Source organism: Procambarus clarkii, chromosome 24, assembly GCF_040958095.1.
Source record: "Procambarus clarkii isolate CNS0578487 chromosome 24, FALCON_Pclarkii_2.0, whole genome shotgun sequence".
NCBI lineage: Eukaryota > Metazoa > Arthropoda > Malacostraca > Decapoda > Cambaridae > Procambarus > Procambarus clarkii.
The window spans coordinates 19,598,545-19,610,081 of NC_091173.1; the positions used below are offsets into that span (position 1 = coordinate 19,598,545).

General features: G+C 47.1%; 1 protein-coding gene and 1 non-coding gene across 5 annotated transcripts in view; one reads left to right on the forward strand and one right to left on the reverse strand.

Annotated features, from left to right (window-relative positions):
* if (integrin subunit alpha inflated) overlaps positions 1-11,537 on the forward strand; it is a 237,568-nt gene that overhangs the window by 110,117 nt on the left and 115,914 nt on the right. The gene's annotated exons all lie outside the window — the stretch shown is intronic.
* Positions 8,029-8,110, reverse strand: TRNAL-UAG (transfer RNA leucine (anticodon UAG)). The gene has a single exon. It is a non-coding gene; the product is annotated as a tRNA-Leu (tRNA).

Sequence of the window (11,537 nt, forward strand, 5' to 3'; positions counted from 1 at the left end):
TGCAGTCGCCAGTCGGGACCAACCGGGCTGTGGTGGGTATGTGGGCCTGCGGGCTGTTCCAAGCAACAACCTGGTGGACCAAACTCACAAATCAAGCCTGGCTTCGAGCCGGGCTTGGGGAGTAGTTGAACTCCCAGAACCCCATCAAGCAGGTATGGGGCGGGGGGTTTAAAGCTGGCTCTTCTTCCCTGTAGACACAACGTGATAAGGACAATTGAGACGCTGAAGAAGGCGGCGACGAAGGCAGGTGTGTGGGAGCTGAGTGATCGTCCTTGTAGCTCACTTATGGTGCTGAGGAAGGGGGGGGGGTAGGGGGACACTCCTTTGGTGTAATGGTCACAGGTCTCTGGCTTCCCGAAAACAGGAGCTTGACGCGCACCTGACTGTGTCACAGCACCTATTGGGTGACCCACTTAGGCTAGTTACTGTGTGGTAATTGATGTAAAACACGGCTGTGTTACGGCGTACAACTTGGCAAGTGTCCACGCCACAGCTGCTACACAGACGCTGTGGTAGGCGTGGAGGAGGTCCGGGTGGCGCTGACAGCCAGCCAGGCTGGCCAGGGTTACCCACTGTGGTGGAGGTAATGTATGCTACCGTCCTCCCTCCTTATTATGTGCTCCGTCCCAGCCACAGTCCCAGCCACCGTCCCAGCCACAGTCCCAGCCACCGTCCCAGCCACAGTCCCAGCCACCGATCCAGCCACCGTCCCAGCCACAGTCCCAGCCACCGTCTGCTGCCTCTCTCTCTCTCTCTCTCCTCACGATCTGAGCAATAAAATCAGTATTTATTCTCTGGTTTGATGTGTGGCACAGATCTTTTCTATTTCTTTTCAATGCGGACAGGCGGGGGATTCTTAGCGTCGTGGTGTTGGCGCTTGAGGGAGGAATGGCGGAGGAAACAAGCGGGTGTTAGAGGCTATTAAATGACCAAGTTTGGGAGACCGGCCGCCTAGCGCCATTAATTATTAATACGGCGACGCGAAGATAACTCCCGCCCTTCTTGTAGTGGTGCTGGGCTGACCCTAACCTCACCTAACCTAACCTCACCTAACCTAACTCCCGCCCTTCTTGTAGTGGTGCTGGGCTGACCCTAACCTCACCTAACCTAACCTCACCTAACCTAACCTCACCTAACCTAACTCCCGCCCTTCTTGTAGTGGTGCTGGGCTGACCCTAACCTCACCTAACCTAACCTAACCTAACTCCCGCCCTTCTTGTAGTGGTGCTGGGCTGACCCTAACCTCACCTAACCTAACCTAACCTAACCTAACCTCACCTAACCTAACCTAACCTCACCTAACCTAACCTAACCTAACCTAACCTCACCTAACCTAACCTCACCTAACCTAACCTAACCTAACCTCACCTAACCTAACCTAACCTCACCTAACCTAACCTAACCTAACCTAACCTAACCTCACCTAACCTAACCTAACCTAACCTAACCTAACCTCACCTAACCTAACCTAACCTAACCTCACCTAACCTAACCTAACCTAACCTAACCTAACCTAACCTCACCTAACCTAACCTAACCTAACCTAACCTAACCTCACCTAACCTAACCTAACCTAACCTAACCTAACCTCACCTAACCTAACCTAACCTAACCTCACCTAACCTCACCTAACCTAACCTAACCTCACCTAACCTAACCTAACCTAACCTCACCTAACCTAACCTCACCTAACCTAACCTAACCTAACCTCACCTAACCTAACCTCACCTAACCTAACCTAACCTCACGTTCCACTGGCTTCTTTATCCATTGACAAGATGCCAGAGTACTCAAGTTCAAGTAAGTTTATTGAGTAAAGGAAGTTCATCTCAAAAGGGATAGAGTGGCTTAGGCTATTTCTACCCTGGTCTATATAAGGTCCCTCAAGGGGCTCACAAACCCATACAATACATAATTATTAATCATATTCTACATTTCACATTCCAATGGTAATCACACGGCACACTGTGAGATCCCTCAGTGATTATGCTGCCCCCTGGCATGTTTTGTTTTGGTATAGGTGGAGTAAAGTTACTAGTACTTTACTACACACACACACACACACACCCACACACACACACACACACACACACACACACACACACACACACACACACACACACACACACACACACACACACACACACACACACACACACACACACACACACACACGAGTGGTTGACAAATGGAATGCATTCGGCAGTGATGTGGTGGAGGCTGACTCCATACACAGTTTCAAGTGTAGATATGATAGAGCCCGATAGGCTCAGGAATCTGTACACCTGTTGATTGACGGTTGAGAGGCGGGACCAAAGAGCAAGAGCTCAACCCCCGCAAACACAACTAGGTGAGTACACACACACACACACACACACACACACACACACACACACACACACACACACACACACACACACACACACACACACACACACACACACACACACACACACACACAACGTATTTGGACACTTCAAAAGTGGTACACAGTGGCTACTGAAATTTAACCCATCCAAGTACAAAGATCGTGAGAAGACAAAGATCTGAGACTAGACATAACCTTGCCATGGTTTCGGGGCTTAGCGTCCCCACGGTCCGGTCATCAACCAAGCCTCCTTAGCCCAAATCTAATGCCACATGCCCGTACACACATTAACATAATAACGTCAGAATTAATCGCCAAACTATCCCACTATCCATCCGTCCTTCACAACTTGGGCAAACTAGCGTTCCGGGTCGTATCTACTTCCTATTGGCAATGTTGCAAAGGTATGGAACGAGGCTGATGTCTAGAAGAAAAACTGTGGCACCCGCCCCTGACCACACATGGCGAGGGAGGAGATAGAGCAGGAGACGATAACCAAACCACAACTCACAAGATGGAGGAGCGACGTCGATATCAAGATATCAAACGTATGATATCTTGATAATGGTCTACGGACCACGGATCTGGACGGACTTATATCCTATAATAATAATATTATGGTTAATAATGGTCTACGGACCATTATTTCTTCAGCCACGTTATTGTGACCCCTCGTTAGCATATAGCGAGGGGAAGATAACGTCATACAAGATTCTAAGTCGAGTTGACACAGTAGACGGAAGACTTAGTGGCATTAATTAATTAATGCATGTAATTAATGCTAATGTAGCAGATATGATTGAGAAAAATAGTTGGGGGGAGTCATTAAACTAGACAACCGACGATTAGAAAGGGTATAATTGGTGACCGGGGAAACACCCGGAAAGTTAATCACTCCAAGAGCTAATAGCTCGATCCTGCAGATAAAAATAGTAAATACAGTACTCTGGGGGGGTGGGGTATGTGTTTACTAATTGTGGGAGCAAGATGGATGGTGAGGGGAACGCCGCCATGCACTCGTGGTGGTGGTGTACTAGGTGAGTACTAGGTGAGTACGTGGCCAGCCTCTCCCCCAGCTCCTGCATCTTGACTTCACGCCGTTACTCATCTGTGTCTCCTGCAGTGGGTAATTCATGGCTTCCTCAGTGTGTGAAGAATTTGGAGTACACGACCCATTTTAATGGTGGGTGTGATGATGAGTCGCGCCTGGCCTGGTGCCCTCTCCTCTGCCCCAGGTGTGCCCAGGCCCCCGCCGTCCCCAGGTGTGCTGGGGGGCATGTGACTTCCGCCCCCCCCCCTCAAGTGATATAAATACATATACTCATCGCGGACCTTAACAGCCTGCACGACCCACATGTCCCCCCCTACCATATGTGATATAGGGGGCGTGGAGGGGTATGTGGGGTAGGGGGGGGGAGTTTGGGGCATATATGGAGTGGATGAGAGAGAGAGAGAGAGAGAGAGAGAGAGAGAGAGAGAGAGAGAGAGAGAGAGAGAGAGAGAGAGAGAGAGAGAGAGAGAGAGAGAGAGGTAGTTAGAGGCACGTATGCAAATGCGGAAAGAGAGGCTTTTCATATAGTTTTTACAGTTAAATTGTGTATATAAATTGAGATGAATAACTACCACATGTAATCCATTTTACTTCTGGTCGTTTGAGGTTCTTGCTGACATCTTGGAGGTGCTTATCCAGTTCTCTCTTGAACACTGTGAGGGGTTTGCCAGTTATGCCCCTTCCACTACACATAAGGGGCATAACTGGCAAACCCCTCACAGTGTTCAAGAGAGAACTGGATAAGCACCTCCAAAGGATACCTGATCAACCAGGCTGTGACTCATACGTCAGGCTGCGAGCAGCCGCGTCTAACAGCCTGGTTGATCAGTCCAGCAACCAGGAGGCCTGGTCGACGACCGGGCCGCGGGGACACTAAGCCCCGGAAGCACCTCAAGGTAGCCTCAAGGTAGGTAGGTAGACATCTCTCTCTTTAACTCGCTTGTTTCTTCAGTTTGGAATTGCATCTTGTCGTTCTGTGAGTTCTTTGCTTTGTACATCATTCCTCTTTCTCGGTCAATTCGAGAAAGTGTGTGCGTGCGTGTGCGTGTATTCACCTAGTTGTACTTGCGGGGGTTGAGCTCTGGCTCTTTGGTCCCGTCTCTCAACTGTCAATCAACAGGTATACAGGTTCCTGAGCCTACTGGGCTCTATCATATCTACGTTTGAAACTGTGTATGGAGTCAGCCTCCACCACGTCACTGCCTAATGCATTCCATTTGCATCCCATGTGTGTGTGTATGTGCACATGTACATGATTTCGTGTCAGTGGTGTAAATGCTGGATGTCTTCATGCTGTTATGTATAAACCATAATATGTATACTAATCCTCTCAAGTGGAGGAAAGACCACCCACACTTGGAGGATTTAATTTTTTTTTTTTGGGGGGGGGGGGGGGCGCGGGGGGGGGGGCAGTAGTGACTCCAGGCTGTCTTCCCAGCCTCGTTGGATTAAATTGGTGTCGTGCAGCATTTAAATTGATATTGCCGATTGCTTTAAATTTGTTCAATCTCTTCGAATCACGTTTTCTGTTTGACTTTTTTTTCAGTCCCCCCCCCCCTTCACCCCTCACATCCTCGTTGCCACCTAGAGAGTCACCAATTTGGCCCCTGGAAGTGGAGTGGAAATTTTTTTTCCAGGAATAAATTTGGTAAAGGATTTATACTCTTGCATATTTGTGCTTACCGAGCCGTGGCGGAGTGGGCTACTCTTTGTGGCTAGTTCTTGTGGTACTGCGATGTGGTGTTTTTTCGGTTAATTTTATGTGTTATATCCAGGGTGGATTTATGTGGGAGGGGGGGGGGGACGGGGGTTTGTGTTCTAGTGAGCTATTGCTTCCCGTCCACGGGAATGTTTACAGGCGATTTTTATTTTGTGTGTGTTATCTTGAGATGATTTCGGGGCTTTTAGTGTCCCCGCGGCCCGGTCCTCGTCCAGGCCTCCACCCCCCAGGAAGCAGCCCGTGACAGCTGACTAACACCCAGGTGCCTTTTTACTGCTAGGTAACAGGGGCATAGGGTGAAAGAAACTCTGCCCGCTGTTTCTCGCCGGCGCCTGGGATCGAACCCAGGACCACAGGATTACAAGTCCAGCGTGTGGCCGACCGGCTCCCTGTGTGTGAGTGATTTTTGTATATTTTTGCGAAACATTTAAGTATTAATGCAGAATGATATTGTATGTGTAGTGTCAGACATGTGCTAAACATGTATCGATCATGTGACTGTATTACATGATTTGTTCAGGTATTGACAGGTGTTTAGATGTATATAGTTGGGACGATATTATTGGTTTTTTGTTAATATTTAGAACGCGCTCGGTGCGTTAGGGTAATGTGCTAAGAAATAAGTGAAATACTAAAAGGCCAGTATGAGGCCTTTAGGACCCCCAATAAACAACATGAAAGTTGAAGATCCAGACAGCTTCTTTATGATTGCCATCCAAGCTGCAGATAATATAACGGATATTAACACGAACTCGGAAGACTTTGAAAGAGAAATTGACAACATGCCCATGCACTCAGCTCCTGGGCCTGACTCGTGGAATTCAATATTTATAAATATATGTAAAGTAGCGCGAGCACTCAGCCTAATATGGAGAAAGAGCCTAGATACAGGGGAGATACCAACAGCACTTAAATCTGCAGATATAGCTCCTCTGCACAAGAGGGGTAGTAAAGCTTTGGTTAAAAAAAATGTAGACCAGTTGCATTAACATCACACATAATAAAAGTTTTTGTAAGAGTGGTTAGGAATCAGATTTCCAGTTTTATGGCAAATAATAAGTTACACAACCCAGGACAACATGGATTTAAAGCGGGAAGATCCTGTCTATCACAGTTACTCAACCACTATGACAAAATCACAGAAGCTTTAGAAGAAAAAAAAAATGCAGATGTTTTTATACAGAGACATTCGACAAATGTGACCATGGAGTGATGGTCCATTAAATGAAATCAATAGGAATAACGGGTAAAGTGGGGCGTTAGATTTTCAACTTTCTGTCAAACAGAATGCAGAGAGTGACGGTCAATAAAAAAAGATCAAGTCGAAGTGTATTTAAAAGCTCTGCACCTCAGAGCACAGTCTTTGCACCGCTGCTGTTTCTCATTCTTATTTCGGATAAAGACAAAAATACTAGTTACAGCTGTGTGTCATCCTTTGCTGATACAAAAATCAGCATGAAAACTCCCTCTGTAGAAGACACTGTAAAACTACAGGTAGATATTAATAAAATTTTCTATTAGGCAACTGAAAATAACATGTTTAACGGTGATAAGTTTAGATTCTGAGGTATGGTGGAAACGAGGAACTTAAACGAAGCACGGGGTACAGGACAAAATGGGACCTACTCATAGAAGGAAAACAACATGTAAAAGATCTGGGAATTATGAGGTCTGACGAACTGACATTTAGTGAACGTAACCGAGCAAATATAGCGGCGGCCAGGACAATGATAGGATGGATTATGAGAACGTTCAAATCCAGAGACCCCACAGCAAAGCTAATACTGTTTAAATCACTGGTGCTGTCCCGTCTTAAGCATTGCTCGGTACTCATTTCTCCTTTCAGAGCGAGAGAGATCTCTGAATTAGTGAGAATACAGAGAACATATACGGCACGCAGAGAAACTATAAAACATCTAAATAACTGGAACCGTCTCAAAGCTCTGAAAATGTACTCTCTGGAAAAGAGACGAGAAAGATATCAAATAATATATACATGGAAGATACTGAAAGGCCAGGTCCCAAATTTGCACAGTAGAATACCAACATGCTGGAGCGAAAGATACGGAAGGAAATACAGAATAGAACCAGTGAAGAGTAGAGGTGCCATAGGTACAATCAGAGAACACTGTCTGAATAACTGAGGTCCACGACTGTTCAATACTCTCCTAGCAAACATTGAAAATATTGCCGGAACGAAGGTGGATCTCTTCAAGTTCTTGAACAAGTTCTTGCAAGAAGTGCCGGACCAACCGGGCTGTGGTGGATATGTGGGGCCTTTGGGCCGCTCCAAGCAACAGCCTGTTGGATCACGTTATCACAAGTCTCCGGGCCGGGCTTGGGGAGTAGAAGAATTCTCGAAACCCTCTCCAGTATGTTCCAGGTATGGCATAATGGACTTAGGAACTGAACCCTAAAAAAAATCATTTAGCTAAGCAAGATACAGTCTTGATTAACTAGCTGCACAGTCTAATGTGCAGCTTGGTTAAGAGCTTGACCAAATTAAACTGGTAAGGTTAAACAGTTTACATTTGAGGTAAAGTAGTTACACCGGACTCTCACTGTGACTCAAATAAGCCAGCAAAGGAACCCAAGTAACACGAGACGTGTTACACCTCAGTAACACACCTCAGTAACGCACTTCATTAACGTTAATTTGCACCTAAACCAACACTGAGCATTACAAGTTTACCTACGACAGTCTCTCTCTCTCTCTGACTGACAGCTAATCATTTCAATCAAGTTACTTAGCCGTTCAGACTGTTAACTGTTCTGTCTTAAGAAAGTAAGTAATTGGGTAAGAAGTTAACAGTTATCTTGTTTTAAAGCACCTACCCCACCCCCCCAACCCCTGATAATGTGCGCCCAGGAGCCAGAATTAAAAGACATTGGCAGCGGTGGGATTCGAACCCACGCCTCCGTAGAGACTGGAGCCTAAATCCAGCGCCTTAGACCACTCGGCCACGCTACCCTTCGTATAGGACAATAAAGGACAGGAGGAATAATTAACACGAAAAGAGAGCTGAAGCAGAAGGACAGAGAGAGACTCGCAGGTTGTGGGAAGGTTTGTGAAGGCTTGGTCACAGCACCCACCTGACCTGTACTGAGGATAGGGTGAGGGGGGGAAGGTAGAAATAGCCTAATCTCTATCCTTTTGAGATGTATTTCATTGTCTCGATAAACGTACTTGAACTGAGTGAGAGCAGGTGCACCACCTCTCCTGTGCTCCTTCCATGCTGTCATAGGCTCATATGAGCTCCTCTCTGTTCATATACGCTCATATGAGCTCCTCTATGCTCTCATTACGCTCAAATGTGCTCTTCACGTTCCACTGTGATAATAATATACAATGGTTTTGTCTGGGACAGGAAGAAAACCATGACCAAAATATATAGTGGGGGGGGGTTGAGCTCTGCTCTTTCGGTCCGCCTCTCAATTGTCAATCAATGAACTGTTACTAACTACTAACTTTTTTTTTACACACACACCCCAGGAAGCAGCCCGCAACAGCTTACTAACTCCCAGGTACCTATTTACTGCTAGGTAACAGGGGCATCAGGGTGAAAGAAACTGCCCATTTTGTTCCTCGCCCGGCGTCGGGATGTGTGTGCGTGCGTGTGTGGAGGGGGGGGGGCGGGCGGGGGTGCTGTTATTAAAATCATGCCTGGAATGTTTTCCTCGGGACGGAGGGCACTAAACTGGCCTCGTAAATGCCACTTTAAATATACTGTTGAGCATTGGTTGAGTATATGCCATTCCTGATGTTTTTGTCCTCTCTCTCTCTCTCTCTCTCTCTCTCTCTCTCTCTCTCTCTCTCTCTCTCTCTCTCTCTCTCTCTCTCTCTCTCTCTCTCTCTCTCTCTCTCTCTCTCTCTCTCTCTCTCTCTCTCTCTCTCTCTCTCTCTCTCTCTCTCTCTCTCTTCTCTCTCTCTCTCTCTCTCTCTCTCTCTCTCTCTCTCTCTCTCTCTCTCTCTCTCTCTCTCTCTCTCTCTCTCTCTCTCTCTCTCTCCCCTTCCTTGCCTCACTCCATCATGTGATTTACAAATATCACCGACGGTCAGACCGCTCCACAGAAAACGGGACCACACAAATAAACACTGAAGGGACCATTAGAGCCTCGTCCTGAGCTCTAAACATTAGAGCCTCGTCCTGAGCGGTAAACATTAGAGCCCCGTCCTGAGCGGTAATCTTCCACCCCACCTCCACCTTCATTATCAATTAGAAATGATCCTCAATTGCCACTTTTTGAGTCATTATTTTGTCTGTGTAGCTTTTACATGACGCGTAAAACACATTTACTCTTAGGAGTTACTCAACGATAGTTACTCCTTCAAGAACACAAATTATGGAGCTTGAATGGTGTGTTTTTGCGTGCGTTTTCTGTGTGTTTTGAGCGCGTGTAACGGCGGGGTTGGGAGTTCAGGCTTCATGTATTAGGATAACGTGTGGATATGTGAGGTATTATCCAGGTATTTACCATTGTTCGTTCAACCGTCTTATTTTTTTTATATATCCCATAGCACTCACGGTAAATTTCTGACCTGGAGAGCATGCAGAGATCTTTTACTGCTAGAATCCACTCAATAAATCGTCTAAATTATTGGGATCGCCTCGTAGCCTGGTGGATAGCGCGCAGGACTCGTAATTCTGTGGCGCGGGTTCGATTCCCGCACGAGGCAGAAACAAATGGGCAAAGTTTCTTTCACTGAATGCCCCTGTTACCTAGCAGTAAATAGGTACCTGGGAGTTAGTCAGCTGTCACGGGCTGCTTCCTGGGGGTGGAGGCCTGGTCGAGGACCGGGCCGCGGGGACACTAAAGCCCCGAAATCATCTCAAGATAACCTCAAGATAATCGCTTAAAAATGATATATTTTTCGATTCTGATTTATCATTTTTAAGTTCGTTTAAGTTCGATTCTGTAAATAGTTTTTACGTATTCCTTTCATGGATGCTTTTTGCAGCTCAGTGGTTAGACTGAAGGGTTGACTCGGTGATCCCTCGGGCGGGTTGACCCCTGCTAGGGAGAGGTCATGTGTTAAGTGGGCATGACGCTATCTGGTGACGGGTCAGGTCAACAAAGGTCAGCTTACTTAGCGTCCTACCCTCCTTCCCTGCCCCTTCTCCCCCCCCCCTCTCTCTCTCTCTCTCTCTCTCTCTCTCTCTCTCTCTCTCTCTCTCTTTGATATGTATATATATTCAATCTTTTGTCCATTTTCTTCTATTCAAGTTGAAATAAATTTATTGAGGTATAAATATATACACAAAGGGATGAAGAACCTCAAGTTATTCTCACCCCATCTAGTACAACGTGTTTATATATATATATATATATATATATATATATATATATATATATATATATATATATATATATATATATATATATAAATAAGGGTTGACAGGTGTTAATCTTCTTGTTTAAAGAGATGTTCACTTGAGACAGTTAAGTAAGTGCCAACTGTGTCTGGGTATAAGTGACAGGATGAACAACCCAGCGGGTTTTCTTCCTATTGGGGAGTGTTGTACATGCTGCTATGGCGGTGTGTCTACTCACAGGATGGGTGGCCCTACCCAATAAACTCGCCCCTCGGGGCAAAATTTTAAAAATTAAAAAAAGCATATTGCTGAACATTCTGAGTGATAAACATATACATTTCTTCTAGGTTTTGCTCTTCCATCGTATCATTTCCTATCTCTTATCTTTCTTATCATTTAACACCATGTTGGTGGGCTTGGGTGAGGGGAGGAAGGGGTGAGGGGAGGAAGGGGTGAGGGGAGGAAGGGGTGAGGGGAGGAAGGGGTGAGGGGGAGGAAGGGGTGAGGGGAGGAAGGGGTAAGGGGAGTTGTGAAGCTCCTGAAGGAGACTAGGGGGGGAGCGGCCAGGGGTCAGGGGTCACGGGTCACGGGTCGGTGTTCCTTCATCACTCTCAATGGGTCGACACATCGTCCACCGAGCTGGCGGTCTCCTTAACTGGTCACCCCTCCATCACCCTACTCCCCCAATTCAACACCTCACCCCTCCCCACCCAACACCTCACCCCTCCCCACCCAACACCTCACCCCTCCCCACCCAACACCTCACTCCTCCCCACCCAACACCTCACCCCTCCCCACCCAACACCTCACCCCTCCCCACCCAACACCTCACCCCTCCCCACCCAACACCTCACTCCTCCCCACCCAACACCTCACCCCTCCCCACCCAACACCTCACCCCTCCCCAACCAATACCTCACCCCTCCCCACCCAACACCTCGCCCCTCCCCACCCAACACCTCACCCCTCCCCACCCAACACCTCACCCCTCCCCATACTCGACCTGGCTACCTCATCCTTAACGTATCTAACAAGTCCATCATCCCCCCCTCGCCCACATCACCGGACAGCACCACCATTCTT